This window comes from Neopsephotus bourkii, unplaced genomic scaffold (assembly GCF_033783945.1).
Source record: "Neopsephotus bourkii isolate Nb327-2 ecotype Australia unplaced genomic scaffold, CSIRO-AGI_Nbou_v1 NB_1760, whole genome shotgun sequence".
Taxonomy (NCBI): domain Eukaryota; kingdom Metazoa; phylum Chordata; class Aves; order Psittaciformes; family Psittacidae; genus Neopsephotus; species Neopsephotus bourkii.
The window spans coordinates 2748108-2761460 of record NW_026902234.1 but is presented as its reverse complement, the minus strand read 5'-3'; the positions used below and the strand labels follow the sequence as shown (position 1 = coordinate 2761460).

Sequence of the window (13353 nt, the reverse complement as noted above, 5' to 3'; positions counted from 1 at the left end):
GAAAGAGTTGCCACATTGGTCACAACAATAATATGCTCAGATTGAAGAGAATTTGTGTTGTTTAAAATCCTGAAAGCCGGTATTTCAAAATGGAGAATATGAGGGAAGACTTCAGGAAATCATATGTAGTTTGTAAAAGAGTTTAAAGAATGCTGTGGTTTATTTGCCACAAAGCAAAGGAGAAGATAAGACAAATTACAGCAGGGGACACAGTATATTCTACCTTTTGTCAGCTTGAGGCTTTGTAGCAGGGGTCGTAACTATCTTGACCTACAAAAAGAACGTGCTGTCTGGGTTTGTAGGCTGATTATTGGAAACTTGAGCCTTTAAAATATGTTTACAGGAAATGTCTTCTGATCTGCATTAGGTCTGACAAACTGCCTTGTATGAGCATTAGTTTGCAGATCTGCTGTTGTCATGTGGTTCATCCTCAGCTGCTTGCCCACTGCAGAGGTTCATGCTCCTCAAATCTGCAAGCATAAACAGCAAGTATAGTCCTTCCCCAGCTTGGTTCTGTCAGAGGTTTAAATTGTACTTTTTGCAAACTGTTCTGGTTTCCATTCCCCCCCCCCCCCCCCCCCAAGTATTCCAGAATTTGTTGTTAGGGTTTTTTTGTTTGCTTGTTTTTTAAAGAAGTTTAAAACTGCAAAACCCTGCAGTTTTGCTGACCAAATAGTAGGAGGGGGAAAGTGAGAGCAAGCAATGAGAGGCAGTAGCTTAGATTGGCTCCACTCCTGTGAGAATAGCATGTCTATTGACCTATGCCTGGATAAAAGCTATCAAGGTTAGCCACTGGGCGAAGTAGCTCTGTTTTTCTCTCTTTAACTAATGGACAGAATCGCACCTGGTGTCATGGGATCTGGGTACCTTTCAAAGATGTTGACACCACATTTAATTGCAAAGGAAAATGATTAGTTACTCGTTCCTCCCTGAAGTTATTTAGTCCAGTCAGTGAGTAAGGAAGAGGGAGGAAGGTATGGCAGAGGAGAAAGTGAGGGATTTTCAATAGGAGCATGTACACACCCTGTCCTTCTGGTGTTTGTTTTGTATCATACTTTAAGGTTTCTCCACAGGGAATAGTGTCATGTGCTTCACTTCCTGCAGTGTGCAGGAATAACGGTGTGAGAGTTTTGATTGAGAGCTGGTGTTCTCAGTTGGTATAGTCACTCTGGTTGCAAGAACAAGTGACTGGGGAGAAAAAAATGTCACCATATATCATTTCCTTATAGTGTAGCATCTGAATTGCTTTTAAAATCTGGCAGCACAAGCACTAAGGCTTAATCTGCCATCATCAGTTAACTGCAAAAAAATCTCTCTGTGGTTTTAATTAAGCAACAGTATGCTGCAGTCTTTGAAGAATCTTTTTTTCTATCATCAATATTTCTTAATGCAGAAGGCCAGAGGCGGAACATGCCAGGAAGCTGGTGCTTTAGTGTGGTCTGCAGTAGTGCATTACCACACTCTGCTGTGGTCTTACTGCTGTTACAGGGCAATGTAATAAAAAACCTGTACAGCGTAGGGTGAAAAAGAGGGGCTTGAGTTGGTGCCCAGTAAGAATCTTTCACATGCAAGTGACATTGGACTCTCTGGGCTTGCTAACTGGGCGTAAAATCATAGAATGGTGTGGGTTGAAAGGGACCTTCAAAGACCATCTAGTTGAAACCCCCCTGCCATAGGCAGGGGCACCTTTCGTTAGACCAGGCTGCTCAGTCCCATCCAGCTTGGCTTTGGATGTACTACTAGTATTCAGTTTAGTTGTCATGGCAAGAGCTAGCACTTTAGTGGTTCTTAATCATGTACCAAAGTACCACAGAATTGGAGTGCAATTTAAAATGTGATCGTGTAAAAGAGAACTTCTGGGCAGTCTCTTGAAATGTATGACTTGAAATGTAGCTGAAGAACCAAAGTTGCTTTTAGAATGGAGTGCAGAGCAGGAGGGCACCTGCAGGAGGTCAGAAATATATCACCCTAGAATGTGTGGTTTCCACTGTTGATCTGCAAAACAGGTGTGACTTCCTGATGGTAGTGAGCAATTTATGACTGTAACTTGGCAGTAGAGAAACTCGATGTAGTTACTAGATTGCAATGTCTCTATTTTACAGATGTGTGAGCTAAGCTGCAGATATGAAAGGGATTTGCCTGTGGCCACAGAACTAGTTATCTTTGTAATAGTGTTGTAAATAGGAGTTTTAGATTCCTTTATGATGTCTGCTGTTTTCATTTCTTAATTTTAAGTGAAATGAATAATAACTGACCAGGTTTAAGTATGTATATTAAATGCCCTGAAGGTACAGTATATCACAGGGTCATAATGTAGCAGGTCCATTGTATCAGCCCTTGATTTGGCAATTGGCTGACTGTGACTTGTTTTGTGAGTGGCTTCTATGGTGTCCAGGAGCTTTCACAGTATATGCTTTGCTTTTAGAATGGAAGAAAAAAACCCATCGGTACTAAATAAACGCATTTGAGGTTATAAAGGGTACCGAAGTGGGACTTTGTGTGCCTACACTGAATTTACCAAAATAAAAATTATTTAAAATAGTAAATGACTTTGCCAAAAACTAGTGCATATAGTATTTAACTCTGAGAAGAGCTACATAATGTCAGATGTCTCTGGCCTCATTGAGAAGCTATTCAAAAGCTAGGGTAAGTAAAATGCTTCGTAGCTTCTCATGTGAACTGAGACACGTAGAAGTGAATCTCAAGTTGGCTCTGCCTTCACCTTGGACAATGAAAAGAGAAGAAAACTTGGGCTGCCTTATAGGCCACTTCTGTGAAGAGGTATAATTTTGTAAGAAATTTTAGGTGATTAGTTGATGAGTGCGTAAAAGCATAGGGCTGGGTGGGGTTTCCTGAATTGTTGAGCCTAGTATTAACAGTGGCATGATGGTCCTCTTCCATGGAAACAAGTTTTTCCTTGGCTAAACTAGCTTTTCTGGTTGCTATTATTGCAGTTAGGTTAGTTATTTTGTTAACATCCTGTTTATCTTAATGCTTTTTTCACCTGTCCAGTGTTTAGCCCTTGTCATGTACTTCTGAAGAGCAAATTGTAAATCATCTCAGCCTCCACTTGTTGAGCTCCCCCAGATAAAAGCTGTCAAAGCTAGCCTCTGGGCAAAGTAGCTCTGTTTTTCCTCTCTTCATGTCTAGCTGAGTTACTTTCCTGGACTGTGTATCTGTTTGACATTGAATTTGGTTGAGGATTCTGGATTGATTGATTTATGGATAAAATGTGCAAGGGAATATCTTGATTATACTTCTTGAAGGGAAAAAAACCCATTAAGATGCCTGCTGCTTAGGTGTGGTGAGTGATGTTGGTATGGCCAGGGACAGTATGTTCTTTTTCACAATGGAAGTGCTGTGGGTATTGGAAGCAAGAAATGAAACTTAAATCATTCTGCCAGGGGCATTTGAATTCAGTCTGGATCTGCAGGAAATACCAATTGCTGGGGGGGGGGCAAGTTCAGTCGTTTGCATTTCTGTTTCATGGGGAAGGAGCTGCAGTGTTATGTAGTGACCCAAACACTGACTGTAGATGGAATAAGTAGACAGGACAAGGTAGCTGAGTTGGGAAGCTGTGCTGGGAGAGATTGATTGTTGCTGGTGACCTGAAGTAGCTGCTTTATTGAGCTGTATTGAGCTGCTTTTTTATACTGTAACTGCATTGAGTGTTTTACAGACATAATAGAAAAGTAATTTTAGTTAAATACATTTTGTATTGCAAATGTATTTTCGTTAATATAATCCCTATGTGTGAAATGTTACAGTAACAGTAACCAATTCTGAAATATCTCTTTTGCCTTTATTCTTATTTTCTCTTTCTTCAGAATTCATCCACAGTCCATATACTGCCTTAAATGGTAAAGGAACTATGTTATAAAATGTCAACACTGCATTTTTTTACAAGTTTTTAGTGATTTTTTTTAATTGTTCTTGTATTTATTGCTTTCCCCAAAACTTTTTTTCCTGTAGTACTAACCTGTTTATTTAGATCCATTCAGTCAGAAACTGTCCTTTTTTTTGTCTTTCAGACTATTAAAAAACAACTGGATGCACATGCCAAATTTCATCTGTGAAAGACAGAGTAAGGTAATATGATTTTAGAGATTGCTACTATAATGTGTGATGATCTGTGGACACTGAATGCAAAGGTTCAAATATTAAATAAATTAGAGGCAGACAAAGCAAAAGGAACTTTAGTCTCAGAAATAATGAAGTGCTGACAAGATCCTATGTTCTACTATCAGTGGCATGCTTACCCGATGTTTTGTACTGTGGGTAGTTCATTACGTTGGCCAGAGGTTTTCTGTTGTTGTTGGGTGCTTTGTCCACAGAAGCTCGAGTTCTAATTAGCTAATGATTAGATAATGTCATTAGCTAATGACAGTATGATTTGTTCATCTTTGAGCAATTGATATGTTTCTGGAAATTGGTGACATTCAAACTACAGCCTGTACTGAAAGACCAATATTTGTCACCTGTTTCCACCATAAGAACAGACCAGTGGTTCTTAATTTTCCTTCTTGAACATCTTGGATGTCATGGTTTAAGCCCAGTCACGCAATTTGTTCATTCACTCCCCTGCCTTCCTCCCTCAGCTCCTAGAGGGACGGGGAGGAGAATCGAAAGAATGTAACTCCCACAGGTTGAGATAAGAACAGTCCAGTAACTAAGGTATAACACAAACCACTGCTGCTACCATCAAGGGAAGAGAATACAACTGCTCACCACCCGCTGACTGATACCCAGCCCGACCGAGCAGTGATCTAGTCCTTCTGGGTAACTGCCTCCAGTTCTACATCCTGGGCATGACGTGCTGTGGTATGGAAACACCTCTTTGGCTAGTTTAGGTCAGGTGTCCTGTCTCTGCTTCCTTCCGGCTTCCCCTCCTCCCTGGCAGAGCATGAGACTCACAAAGTCCTTGATCAGAGTAAACATGACTTGGCAGACTTAGCAACAACTAAAAACATCAGTGTTATCAACGCTGTTCCCAGGCTGAAAGTCAAAACCAGAGCACTGCACCAGCTACTGAGAAGGAGAAAAATGACTGCTACTGCTGAACCCAGGACACTGGATTAACAGAAATGGAAGAAAGCAGATCTGCCTTTGTAGTCATCGAATACTGCTGTAGCATAGAGCAGTATCCTTCAGGATGGGAACTGTATCCTGTTGGACACTTCATGAACATTTCTTAAGTGTTTACTTCTCCACAGTGAAAGAGCTACTTTATGTCCTGTGATGTAGCAGGGGGCAGAGGCTGATGGTCACATTATTAGGCCCTGGGAAGTGAAAAGGTGTCTGGTGGGGTTCCTTTTAGCAGAGGACTCTGTGATAGGACTGTTATCCATTTGTTTCCAAGAAAAGTTCAGTCACAGGACTTCTCTGGCTTCTTGTGGGACAGAGCAGCTGTTGGTGGGTTGTGTTGTCAGGCTGGCCAGCTGCACCGGGCTTCTGGATTTTCAGAGAATAAGAGAAGTTGTGGTACACATAGTGATGTGTGGGGTATGGCCTTAATGACAATGCAGTATGAGGTGGACACCAGTGAAATGAGTCTTCTGGTAAAGGTAGGAGGTTTTACTAGTCTGGGAATAGGAGGCATCGAGAGGTGAAATGCGACGCTCATGGTCAAATGTGATGCTCACAGTCACATGTGACACTCACAGTCACCTGAGTAATCATGTGTAGAAATTGAGGGGGAACCCTCAGCCTTCTCATCTCTGATGTAGTGAGTGTCTTTTGTAATCTTTGCTTCCCATTTTGCCTGACAACACTCTTTAGCTAGACTAACTTGTGGAGGTGTGTGTGTGACATCGTTGAGGAACAGACCTAATGTCAGGTCAGGCTCTGTGTTTGTTCAACCTGAGGAGCTATTGTGATTTTCTTTCCATGAAAAAGGAAACAGGTGCCCCCAGTGCACTTTTACAGATTTCAGCAAAGAATGAATGTTGGAGTAGCGTCAGTGGCGAGCAGTAGTGACTTCTCAGAGGTGTTTTTCCCCAAGTCCTCATAACGGAGCCCAAACTTATTTGTAAGATTAAGCAGACAGATCAGCAAATGCACTTTTTCATGCAGCATTGCTTTTCTTGTATCAGATATGTGTCTTAATGCAGACTGAGGATCAATTACTGAAGTCTGGAGAGGCGTGCTACCATGATTGCGCCTACATACGGAATTAAGCAAGTGATCAATACCATGTACTGGATTATTTAACTGGGGCAGAATAGAATACAGTGCACAACAGGATGCTCCAGGGGTTTATGTGTAATTTTTTTCCTTTCACCATCTTGAACTGTTCAGTGAAGAATAATTTGAGAATCAGGCATGCACTTACAGATCTTTCTCAATCCCCAAAAGGCAGGGATGAAGTTGCCAGCAGCAAATGAGCATTGCCAGATCCTGTAGCTGTCTTTACTGTGACTTAAAGGGAACTGCATTAATACTAGTAATGCATATAATCTTCCTTCTATTAATCATTGTCTGCATTGGAAAAGATATGCCTGGGGCAGTCTTCCATCTCCATCCAGCTCAGGGCTGCTTCTTGCTGAAGAAATGAAAAAAGAATTTTCATACTTCCCCAGAACACCCATTTATTTTCCCCTGTAGGGTCTGTCCACACTTTCAAAGAAATCTGTAACAATAGAGGAAGAAAACCGCATTTGGGGCTCCCCTACAGGGACTGTATATCATCCTAATAAAGTGTTCCTCAAATGTGGCTCTAGCTGTGCAGTCAACTCCATACAGACAGATCCCACTACTCATCTGAGACTTTGTGTTAGATTAGGACTGGAGAGAAAATACAAAAGTAAGAAAAGAGAATGCCACCCACTTCTGCTTGCCTGCTTGCTTGGTATTTCGGTGTATATTTCAGCTGGATTTTTTAATGGCTTCCTCATTAAGAGTCATACTCAGTGTTGGATATATAAAGCTCCACATAGCTTTTTTGATCGAGGCTTCTCTAAAACACAGTTTATCTCCACTGGCACCCTTTTTAAGCAGCAGTCCATGCTTCCGACAGTTCTCTGAGTGACAGGTGCAGAAAACATGGGCTGGTATAGGTGACAAACAAAAATGACTGACTAAGGAGAGGTAGTTCTTATTAACACAACAGCCTGCTTTATGATTGTTGTTAGCCTTTACTGCAAGGTTACTATCTGTTATTGCAGTTTGTTTTTTTAACAAAACCCAGCATTCACTAATTTGTTCCTTCCCCTCTTGCTTTTCCCTTCTTACCAGTTTAAGTATGTTAAAGTGCAGAGTTGGCTGTATGTGAATGCATGGCTGTGTTAAATATACAGTGATCCTATTTCTTAGGCCATCATGTTCATCATTCTGTTGTTAGTGCTAGATCAATTGCATGCACCATGTTGGATTTGTGTTTATGATTACAGTAATTACACTTGCGGTTATTGCATAATGTGAAGCATTTGCCCTTTCCATGTTGTCTATTCTATTAGTTGTTTTTCTGACTCTGCTGATTCTAGTCTGCAGAGTTAGCCATCACTTTAGCTGTGCAAACAGAGAGGGAGGACTTAGGTTGAACAAAATCTTAAATAAAAGCATAATCAGATTGAATAGAGCCTGAGTGCAGGGAGGACAGAAAGAAGGGTAAGAAGACATGATGATGTATAGCTAATGAGAACGGCTCTAGAGGGCACAAAGTCGGGGAGAAGGTGGCAGAATTTCAGATGTTTTAAGTGTCTGGAGACTACCATGATCCATGGGTTATTACTTTGCTTCTTCGCTCTGGTGACTTCTGTCTCTTTTTGCAAGTATTCAACCTATGTTATGTTCTGCGCAAGCGCAAGAATAAATTATGGGTTTTCTGAAATTAAATATTACTCTTGCATCTGGACCTTTGAAGTGTTTGGAACATTATCCTGTCCAAGTTAACATTCAATTCAATAACCTATTAATTTTACCCTGTGTTTGCATTTTAATTATAAAGTTGTTATAGTGATTAAATTACAAAATGCCTGGTACCTAATTGTTAGTAATCTCAGCATTATCTGTGGGAGATACATAGATGAGCTACCACAGAATCATTATGAGAATATCTGGAATAATTATTTCACTAAAACATACTGAGAAGATAAACACTTAATCCAAACGAACCCTCAAAATCAGCTGCCTACCATGCTACTCTCATTCTTGGAAACTTTGCATATGGATCATTTCTTACTTCCAGCTTTCTTTTCTGTATAGCTAGGAAGATAAGATAGGAAGGCACTGTGTGGGTCCTCAAGTCCAGACCTCTATACATTGAACGGTGTGGACTGTGCAGTACAAATACTTGCCTACACTCTCTTCAATGCTAAGTGGAACACAATAGCTTGAAGCGTGGTAAGAAAAGACAAAAATCTGCAGCACGCCTCAGACTGGGGCATGGCTGGCATGCTGGTCTCTGCAGAATAAATAGCAGAAAAGGCTCCTAGTTATTTTTAGCTTTAGTGCACGATTTTTCAGAACTTTAGGGAGGGCAGAACAGTTGGGCCTTAAATACCTGAGGTGAGATTTTCAAATACTTATCTTTAATCTGAACTCAGACATCTCAATAGAAGTCTTGTATAGACACTGAGCACCTGCAGCCCTTGCTTCAGCAAGGAACAGCTGTCAGTGATCTGAGGTCTTCCAGGAAGTCAGGTCAGCCTTAAAGTCTGCATCAGCAGAAATCTGACTTTTCTGCTCATTTCAGTGGGACTGAAGCTTATAGTTAACACATGTACTCATGTGGTGCCCCTAAACTCAGTGGCTTTGAGTATGTGAGGTGCCTGCCCCACTGATTTTGTTTCAAGGCATAGAAATGCCAATTTGGGTCAAAAAAAGTGTTAAAACTGCAGACTAAGGGAATGTTTTGTGTGCGTCTAAAATATTTTTTGTTCCCCCCCGCCTTTTTTTTCATATATTTGGCAATCTGAGAGAGACAGAAGTGCTAAAACAACATGAAGAGTTAAAAAAAGGATCTTGTATCCTATCAGTTTTCTTGAACTGAATAGCGTATGATAAATACACTAAAAGGATAGTGTATTTAGGGTATAGGATAAAGGATTAAAAAGGATAACTTTTTAAAATCCTTTCAATTTTATTAAGAAAATCATTCCTTATCAAAAAAAGCTTTTCAGATGTAGCATATGAGTTGGAAAGTCTACACTAACAGTTCATGAATATAAAAAATTGTATTGAATATTGGAATCTAAGGTACTGTGCAGCTCTTCAAGAGGATGGGGAACAGAATTCCCAGAAGCATTGCAGATTCACACTGGGATTTCCCATATCAAGTTAAACAAGGACCATAGCTATATCTTGCTGTACTTGTGATTTTGGGGTCTTGGGAGCTTTCAGGAAGTCTTGGGTATTCTACTCATCATTTCATATAATTTTTGTAATCTCAGGAGAAGCACCCAGTTTTTCCATCTTGTATTTTAAAAGCAATCAGACTTTATGGCTGTCAGAGTGACTTTTTAGGTTGCTATACTGGGAATCCCCAAATTGGGAAATTCTTAAAGGTAATTTTTTTTTAAATGTAATTAAAATATGGATCCATTACTAAGAAAGAGGATTTTTATTACTTTATACTATTAACGTTATATGTGCAGTTATCTAAAGAAATGGAAAATGTGATCTAGGCAACTTCAAGCTTGTTAATTTGACCTTAATAACATTAGGAATTTTTTTTTGAAGGAATGAATAATTAAAGACATGGGAGTTGAGTGCAAGGAGAATGAAACACAATCTATTTTGCTAAGATAGGTCATGTCAGACTGACCTAGTATCTTTTCTTCTAATATAAAAGTAGGTTTTCTAGAAAAAGAAAGGTGATGTTAGATCTGGTCTCTCTGGATTCTGATGAACCATTTAACAGGGTGTTGTATTAAAATTACTGTTCAAGGTGGAGGAAGATAGGTTAGTGTAAGAACTCTAAATTCATGCCAAGAACTAGCACAAGGGGAGAAAACAGGAGGTAGATAAATGTGCCGAATTATTTTTGGGAGTTGACTTGTTTAGTTTTCTTGAGGCTTTTTTGATTTTTAGTCCATTTTATTGTCATGTTGTATTGAAATCAGGCTGTTGAAACTTCCTGATGGGAGGAGGATGTTAATTTTCAGAACATGATTTTAAATGGAATGGCTGTACAATTAGTTGTACTGTTAGGTAATACTAAAGGGATGGAATTCAACACAGCAATGTGTCAGGCCACACACACTGGCAGGAATTCACTTACTGAGTTTAACCTTGGTCTCAAAATTAGCAGTCTAAGTAAGCTCTTATATAATGAGTACCAAGAGGCAGATTTTTAATTAGGCACCCAACTCCTACTTCTGTGTTGGCTGTTAACAGAGCTTAGGCACCTGACTCTGGCATCTGTGCTGAATGCCTGAAATTGGATGGTGCTATAGCCTCAGTTTAAGAAGTAATGCAACAACTTTTCCTCTGAAGAGGGAGTTCAGCAGTGGATTCTTTGAAGGAGAAAGGCCTGTGTGAGGGTAAGTGGGTTCAAGTTTGTCTCTAGTCTGTCAGTTCGATACCATCATGAAAATGGTGGATGGGATCCAAGGAAGTGTCAGGAGAGGTATTTCCAGTTGAGGGAGGGCACTTCAGCTGGGTGCATCTGGGCTGGGGCGTGATCTAGAATAAGTGTGCAACACTTTTTTGCAATATCCAAGAAACTCTAGCTCAGTATGTAACAGATGCAGAGAAGAGCTGCAGCTATGATCAGAAAACTGAAGTTACAGGAGGAGTTTTGAGACAGCTGTTTTGGATATGTCTAGAAGACTAACAAAATGGGAAATAAAATCGCTGTAGCTATGCTGTTGGAGTCATGGCGAGCCTCAGAACATGGTTGGTATCAGCTACGTGATAGCTGATGAACAGGATGTCTGTAGTCCATCAGAGTCCTAACGAAAGTCTGCATGTAACAGCGTGGTATGGTAGGAAGCTTATGATACAGAAATAGAAGTGTCCAGATGTATGATTTAGAGATGACATGAACTGAATACGTGGCACTTCTTAGTGACTGAAGTTTGTGTGTATACCTAGCATATGGATAAAATATTTAACCAACATAGAAATGCATGGTGATAATCCCACTGAGAGAAAAGCTTGCTCTGAAGTTAAAATTGTGGTTGAAGATACTAAAATTGTGGTTGAAGATACCTGATGTGCCTGTAGTGACAAACGACAAGTGAAATAGTTACAGTCAGTGACAGCCCTTGACCCAGATATTTTCTTAGTTTGACAAATGCTGAAACTTGTAACTGTGTGTTAGTGAAGAACTGCACTTTTGCCTGGATGCTGGTTTGGCCCAATACCAGGTTCAATAAGGAGCTGAATTCTTTGAGTAGGGGTAAGTAATGTGTTTGCTGCTTTGCTGCAAATCCTGAGTTGCTCATAGTGGCTTCGCCAGCTGTTAAGACCCTGATAGGTCATTCTTTAGCAGCATTCTCCATAAAATAGCAGGAGGAGGGCACCACAGTAGGAAACCTTTTTAGTGTATTTCTGGCAATGCTATGTTGGTTCTCTAGTTACTTGTTTATTAGTTAGAGCTTAGCCTATGTTTCTGAGGTTTTTAAGTGCCTAGAAGAGTATCAGCAGATAATAGTATAGCTTCTCTTTTATTTTTTCTGCTTCCTTATTAATTATTACATAATGATACTAAGTTGTTCTTGTTCTGCGGTAAACACAATTGTGTGATGATCTCACAATCCTTACTTGGAAAATTGCCACAATAAAGAGAAAGCACTGTTTATGAACTGAATTGTCAATAGTTTGGAAGGGAGGTGTTCTGTTGGAAACAGTGCTTTAAATCACAGTCTGAGATGATGTATGTCAGGAGGGGGGACTGAGAATATAAGAGTGAAAATGTGCGAGTGCTTTTTCAGGTTATGTATTAGAGACATGGTCAACTCCCTTAGATTTAGAGTCTGTCCCAGTTTAGGTTTGGCCTTCTTTCTATGTTCTAGGTTTTATTTAGCTTCAAGTCATGCTTTTCTGGCTAGTAAAGTGGGATTTTAATTTGAAAATCTGTCTAAGCCTCTTTGCAAGAGGTAACACTTGGAACATCTCAGGCCTGCATGGCTGTCACTTACAAGGATGCCTAGAAAAACTGGAAGAATTATCACTTGAAGAGGTCTGTGGAGGAGAAAAGATGATCAGGTCTGAGGGACTTCCACCTCTAAATTTCAGGAAAAAGGCATCTCTCCAAATGAGGAAAACAAAGAAATAGAGAAATTTCTTGCAAACCTTTCCTTCCCATCACAATTCTTTAGGAGAGTTGGGTAGTGTGTGGGTGAAGTACACATCAGTGAGGAGACAAACAAGGTTTGGAATACTTCCCTGATCTGCCTTGTACCTACCTCCCTGATCTGTGTTGTAGATCATTATTAAACATGAGATGTTGGAATGCAAATTTAATCCTGTTTCACAGTCTCTTAAGATAGCTGTTTACAAGTCAGAAAGAATTACCTTTTGAAGTTTCTTATCCCTCCCTACTCAGTTCTGACTAGTTGCCTATTTTGCTTAACTTCAATACAGTTCAGTGTAGTGAATCCCATCTGAAGGTTATACACCTTCTTAACCTTTTCATAGCATAGTGGTTAGTCAAGATAAACACTGTCCTTGTGGTTTGATCATGTGGATTCTTAAACAGTAATAAAAAAACAGAAATATTTTTGTACAATTAAATAGGGTCTGTGCGAGCTCTGTCTGCTGAGCTGTATGCAGTACAAGAGAGAAGGTTGTTTAAATTTATTTGGATCTTTCTGGCATGCTACTTTTAATTGTATGTTTTCTGTTTGGATAGATTGTATGCTATAAAATCTAAAAATAAAACGTGCCAAGGTGTTTTGGGTGTTTTTAGGCAGGCACATACAATATTAATTCCTTCTGGAAATGTATTTATGCTTATTTTGCTTTGAAACAAAAAATACATCAATTTGAGAATATTTATATTCAAGATTGTTCTATAATTTCCATACTAAAAAACCATGCAGCTCCTGCTTGACTTTAACCCCAGAAGTGTCTAGAACACAAAGATGAGATAGTCTAAAAGATGTATCATGGCTCAGGTGCTTGTGAGAGCTTACTCTCCTTGAAAGCATTTAAAAAATAACCTGTCTGAAATTGTATTTTAATGTTGACTTTTTGCCCATGTTAGCATGAGCAAAGAAAGAAAAAGAATAATGAAGTGCTGCTCAGCTGTTAACACCAAGCTATTTTTAGGCAGATATTTGAACATTGATCTGGTGTTTCTAAAAAGAAGAAGGCATTTTCACTTGGTGACTTTCCTTTAGGCAAACCTGTTGTGATTTGTGGTAAGGTGATTTTTGGACCTGCCTCAGGCAGATGCCAAGTATTGTC

At 39.7% G+C, this 13353-nt stretch overlaps 1 protein-coding gene across 19 annotated transcripts in view; it reads left to right on the top strand.

Annotated features, from left to right (window-relative positions):
- INPP4A (inositol polyphosphate-4-phosphatase type I A) overlaps positions 1-13353 on the top strand; it is a 122267-nt gene that overhangs the window by 42902 nt on the left and 66012 nt on the right. For 17 of the 19 annotated variants that reach the window (XM_061377904.1, XM_061377905.1, XM_061377906.1 and 14 more), the window contains exon 2: positions 4032-4089. The exons of 1 other annotated variant lie outside the window; for it this stretch is intronic. The gene's annotated coding sequence lies outside the window, so the exon portion shown is untranslated. Of the gene's footprint in view, positions 1-4031; positions 4090-10335; positions 10482-13353 lie in introns of all 19 variants that reach the window. One more of the 19 variants, XM_061377907.1, reaches the window with a different exon arrangement.